Source organism: Stegostoma tigrinum, chromosome 35, assembly GCF_030684315.1.
Source record: "Stegostoma tigrinum isolate sSteTig4 chromosome 35, sSteTig4.hap1, whole genome shotgun sequence".
Classification (NCBI taxonomy): domain Eukaryota; kingdom Metazoa; phylum Chordata; class Chondrichthyes; order Orectolobiformes; family Stegostomatidae; genus Stegostoma; species Stegostoma tigrinum.
In genome coordinates, this window is record NC_081388.1 from 14,024,075 (window position 1) to 14,030,074 (window position 6,000).

Below are 6,000 nucleotides of genomic sequence, written 5' to 3' on the forward strand. Positions count from 1 at the left end.
GAATGGCAGGGGGGCTGAATGTACATGTTGGAAGTTGAGTGTGTCAATTTGTAATTGAGTGTGATACTCTCTGCGAGGAGGCCTTCCAGTTAGGAGCTCAGTCTGTGCCCCCTCAAGTGGCTGTGAACGATGGCTATGGCAACTAGAGTTTGGAGAAGATGTGGTGGGATGTGGGCGCAGTTGCAACATTTAGACTGGTACCTGAATAGGAAAGGTTTGGTTGGATATGGGCCGGGTGCAGGCAGGTGGGACTAATTGGGGAACATGCTCGGTATGGGCTGGTAGGACCCAGAGGCTCTGTTACCATTAGAATCAATCACACTGCCATGGGTCTGGAGTCACATGTAGGCCAGACTGGGTGAAGATGGCAGTTTCCTACCCCCAAAGGATATTATCGAACCAAATGGGATTTTCCCCTGATAATTGTCAATGGTTGTCATTAGGCTAATTCTATTTTTTTTTCTAAAGTTGAATTCATTAGTCCACTGTCTGCCATGGTGAGATTCGAACCCAGGTACCCCAGAATATTATGTGGGTTCTCCAGATTAACAGCCCAGTGGTGATACCATTAGGCCGCTGCCTCCCCATTAACTGATGGCAGAGCATGGGGACGGAGACAGATTTGAAGATTGTCATGACTTCCCCTCCACCAACCCATGTCAAAGGGAGCTGATGGAGGCAGGGGGCTGCTGGAAGCAGGAGGTCAGCTGTTGTAAAACACACTCGGAGTGTACTGCAGAAACTCCACAGGTCTGTAGAGAGATGACATTAATGCTTCAAGTCCGATGTGAGTCTTCTTTAGAACTTAGGTCATAGTGGACTGCAAACATTGGCTCTGTTTCTCTCTCTCGCTCCATTGATGCAGCCAGACCCTGCTGAGACCAACAACTCTCCCCCACCCCACCATTCTCTGAGATAACAAGTTGTAGAGCTGGATGAACACAGCAGGCCAAGCAGCATCAGAGGGGCAGGAAGGCTGACATTTCAGGCCTAGACTCATCTTCAGCATATCTCTGTGTTGGTTTCAGATTTTGCCTTTATTTCACCCAGCAGTTGTGACTCAGTCAGGGCTCTATTGATGGCTTTGGGCTTTGATTAGAGTAAACCTAGAGATGATGTGATAACTAGTCTCTTCTCAACATCTTTCCATGTCAATGCACTGTACTCGGGGATATTTGATGTGTTGCAATGTATAAGATGTCACATGTTTGGGACGTCTTTGTGATAATCACTGTCATGGGTGTGATATTTGGTAAGAAATGTATTATTAGCAGTGACAAGGATGATGGAAACTAGAGCAGCAACAAGGAACAGCTCAGCAATCCACAGAAAATAAGGATAAAATCCAGACAGCACAGACTGGTGGCACAGTGGCTCAGGGGTGAGCACTGCTGCTTCATAGCACCAGGGACTGGGGTTCAATCCTGCCCTTGGGGTGAGTGTCTGTGTGGGTGTCATTCTGGTTCCCTCCCACAGCCCAAAGCTGGGCTGGCTCGGTGGCTTAACCATGGGGAAGTGCAGCGGTAGGATAGGGAGATGGATGGGATGGGAAGCTCTATGGAGAGTCAGTGTGGACTTGATGGGCCAAATGGCCTGCTTCCACACTGTGGGGATTCTATTCAACCTGAATCCAATGCAGAAACTGGTGGTAAAAAAACTCAGCAGGTCTGGCAGTTTCTGAGAAGAGAGAGGAAAAACAGTCAACGTTTCAAGCCTAGAATGACTCTTCTTTGGACGTTAGGTCATATTAGACTCGAAACGTTAACTCTGTTATTTGTGTGAGTCTCTCTTTCTCCACAGATGGTGCCAGACCCACTGAGAGTCTGCGACATTCTCTCCGGAAATGAGACCAACAAGGGTATGGAAGGGCCAGGAAAGCTGAAGCAATGAGAAAGGAGAGCAGTAGGTAGCTGTTCAAGGTGGAATGGCGTGAGTGCAGCTCTGTAATTCCTAGAGCGAACCTTAGTCAAGGGAAGTGCTGAGGTGACGCAGTGTAGGAGCAGAGTGGTTTATAAGTTGGCGATGTTATAAGTGAACCTTCAAAAAGGAAGAGGCATTCAAGGAGGCATTTGGGTGATTACTTGGATGGAAATAATATGCGAGGGTGACGGGAGAAAACCGGAGATTTAACACAATTGTATGAAGAGCTAGTGCAAACACAATGGGTTCAGTGGCCTCGTTGTGTGTCTGATAATTGATGGGTCATGAATATTTGCTGTTGTTCCCAGCTGGGTGGGATCAGGCTGAATTTCAGGTTCACCTGAAGAGATAATTTTTTTTAAATAAAGAGAACAGATTGCCCACAAAATTGCAAAAGCGCTCCGTTATCAGCAAGGGGGTTGATGATAAAAGAGACCACAAGTGGCTTACAGAGAACACTGGTGGTGCGGTTTCTTCAATTAATTCTCAGAAAGTTAACTGTGCGATGCTTTGCAGACAGAGTTGCCCTGTCTGATAGATGACTATCAATTTCTTTTCCAGCGAACTTGAGCAGTAGTTTCGTTATGAGGCGAGCAGTACTTCCAGGAAACGGCCCTTTCTGGACGGACGAACCTCGATTCAGTCAGAGAGGCCAGAGATCATGTCAAAGGACCGAATTCGGAAATGTGATGCGCGGTCACTTTCTCCAAACCTCCCTGACGATACCCAGAACACGATTTGGCGACTGGACGGTCATTCACAGGTACACACCCATTTCTAACCATCTCTTTCTTCTAGCGGCTATTCCCAAAGTATCTCTCTTGGCATCTCCTCGATAATGTTGGGATTGGGACTTATGACCAGAAACTGACCTGGACTAGCCATATAAACAGAGCGGCGACAAGAGCAGGTCAGAAGCTAGGAATGCTGCAGTGAGTAACTCACCTCCTGACTCCCCAAAGCCTGTCCACCAAGGCACAAGTCAGGAATGTGATGGAATACTCCCCACTTGCCCTGGGTGAGTGCAACCCCACAACACTCAAGAAGCTCGACACCATCCAGAACAAAACAGCTTGCTTGATTGGCACCACATTAACTAACATCCACTCCCTCCACCACCGACATTCAGTAGCAGCAGTGTGTACCATCTACAGGATGCACTGCTGGAATTCACCCTTAGATCCTTTCACAGCACCTTCCAAACACACAACCACTTCCATCCAGAAGGAGAAGGGCAGCAGATACTTGGGAACACCACCCCCTGCAAGTTCCCCTCCAAGCCACTCACTGTCCTGACTAGGAAATATATCACCATCCCTTCACCGTGGCTGGATCATAATCCTGGAATTCCCTTCCTACAGCCCAAAGATGGCAACAGTTCAAGAAGGCAACTCACGTCCACCTATTCAAAGGTGACCAGGGATAAGTAGTAAGTGCCTGGTCAAACCTGTGACACCCAAATCTCATGAATGAATGAAATAAGCAAATCCACTCTCCAGCTAAAGCAGAACAGTCTGGAATCCTAACTCAGGGGAATTATTAACTCTCATTGGAGCCATGTGTTTCCTTTCTTCCCTATGGGAAATGGGCTTTGCTGGCAAGGCCAGTGTTTATTGACCGTTCCTAATTGTCCTTGATACAAGTGGCTTCCTGTGTCATATCTGAGGGCAGTAAAGAGTCAACCATGTTACTGTGGGTGCGGATTCACATGTAGACCAGACCAGTTAATGACAGCAGATTTCCTTCCACCAATTGGACATTGATGAACCAGGAGAAGAGTCAAAACCTTAACTCCATTTCTATCGCCACAGTTTCCCCAGTGCTGTTCGATTTATCCAAAAAAAAGGTGGTAAAGGACGTAGTAAGGAATCAAAGGCTATGTCGAAATCAGATGTAAATTATTCCACAATTTTTAAAAAATCCTGCCCAAGTTCACGCAGCAAACAAGACTCAGTGCACCCCAACAAACTGTAGAAGGAAGGAAAGAAAGCGCAAAGACAGAACTGAAGTTGTTGAACTCTGTGAGTTCTGAAACCCAATTGGGAATATTTGCTCATTCTAGCTGATTTGAGTGTGTCTGTGGTGTTCCCATCCCAATCTAGGTCTTCATGTTACAGCTAGACACATGAACAAGGCACCAGAGATACATATCTTGGTTAATCTTCAGTACTTTCAGAAGGAGAACTGGGAGCAGGTTAGAATAGAGGATTATTGTGCAGTTCTAGACAAACCAAACACACCCATTGATTCCACCTTCAAATGATACCCGCCAACGCCCTCTGCTGGCCCTATGTGGCAAGTTTTAAATGCCCTGAGAGCTATTCACTCAGTTTCAATGATTGGTTCATAATGGATCATTCACTGATCGTGGGAGGGTGTGTGTTTGATATGGTTGAGTTGCCATTGCTTGTAAATATTGAGGGAGTGCCGCATAGTCGGAGGTGCTATCTTTCAGATGAGATGTTGAATTGAAGGCCCAACCACCCTCTCAAATGGATGTAAACTATTTCAAGTCGTTATTTTGAAGAGTAGATTCAAGTTCAGTTACGACATTGAAAAGACGTTTGGACAGGTACGTGAATAGGAAAGGTTTGGAGGGATTTGGGCCAAATGCAGGCATGTAGGACTGGTTCAGCTTGGAAAACGGGGTCGGCATAGCTAAGTTGGACCGAAGGGCATGTTTCTGTGCTGTATGACTCTAGAATGAGGGGAGTTAAAGTCCTGAATGATCAATCAACATCATAAAATGAAATTATCCGGTCATTGTTTCATTGTTGTTTGTGGAAATTCTTCCAGGGGATCTGGATGTCACTGACAAGGCCCATCCCTAATTACCCAACTAGCTCAACTATTCCAAAGAGCAATTAAAAGGGGTCACTCACATTGCTGTGGGTCTGCAATCTAATGTACACCAGATTCCCTTCCCTAAGTGACATCAGCAAATCAGATTGATCCTTGTGAAGATCAATGATAGCTTTCAGTTCCAAATCATTGGGTTGAATTGAAATTCCACAAAGTGGGATTTGAAGCCATGATTGACCCAGAACCTCTGGATTACTTGCCTAACAACATTATCATTGCACCACCATTTCCCAAACAATTAGCTGCCAGATCTTGCACCTCATCGTGCATTTGGGATCTAACCTGATTGGATCTCCCAAAGCAGTGCTTCCGGAGTTCTTGGAACTCCCTGAAAAAACTCTTTGTGCACAGCTTAAACTACGCACACAGCTTGAGACTGTAGCTCCTGCCAGCTCTCTCTACTCAACCATGTGTCTCTTGACATCCCCATTACACCATTATACATTGGTGTGATGTTAATCCCACTTTAATCTACACTCTACAACACTTCCAAGACACCTCATTGACAGCGGGTGTGTTGAGTTGTCCTGTGGACATGAAAAACAACATTAGTTTTCCTTCTTTCTATTTTTGGGAGTTAAAACGCAACACGCAGGTTATTTGCAAATCCTTTCCAGAATTTATTTTGGTTAAATTGCATGAGTTAAACTAGCAAACAACCATCTGTACCTTTTTCAACTCAAGTTGATGGCACACTGAGGTTGCTGGTCTGAACTTCACAGTACGACTCAAGCATCGAATCTGTCATGGCACGGTGGCTCAGTGGTTAGCACTGCTGCCTCACGGTGCCAGGGACCTGGGTTCAATTCCAGCCTCGGGCGACTATCTGTGTGGAGTTTGCATGTTCTCCCCGTGTCTGCGTGGGTTTCCTCCCACAGCCCAAAGATGTGCAGATTGCCTATGCTAAATTGCCCGCAGTGTTTAGGGATGTGCGTATTAGGTGGGTTATAGGGGGGTGGATCTGGGTGGGATGCTCTGGAGGGTCGGTGTAGACTTGTTGGGCCGAAGGGCCTGTTTCCACACTGTAGGGACTCTGTGATCCCAGATCTGCTGAGTTGAAAATTTGACTCTCTGCAGAGATTTCAACTGATCTGCCTGTTCAGGCAGGTGATAAAGATTTCCCTAGGCACTGTTCAGAGAACAGGGTGTATCCTTTGCTAACATACCTCTCATCCAACACAGCATAAATTAATTAATTACTTCTGCATCTTCATCATA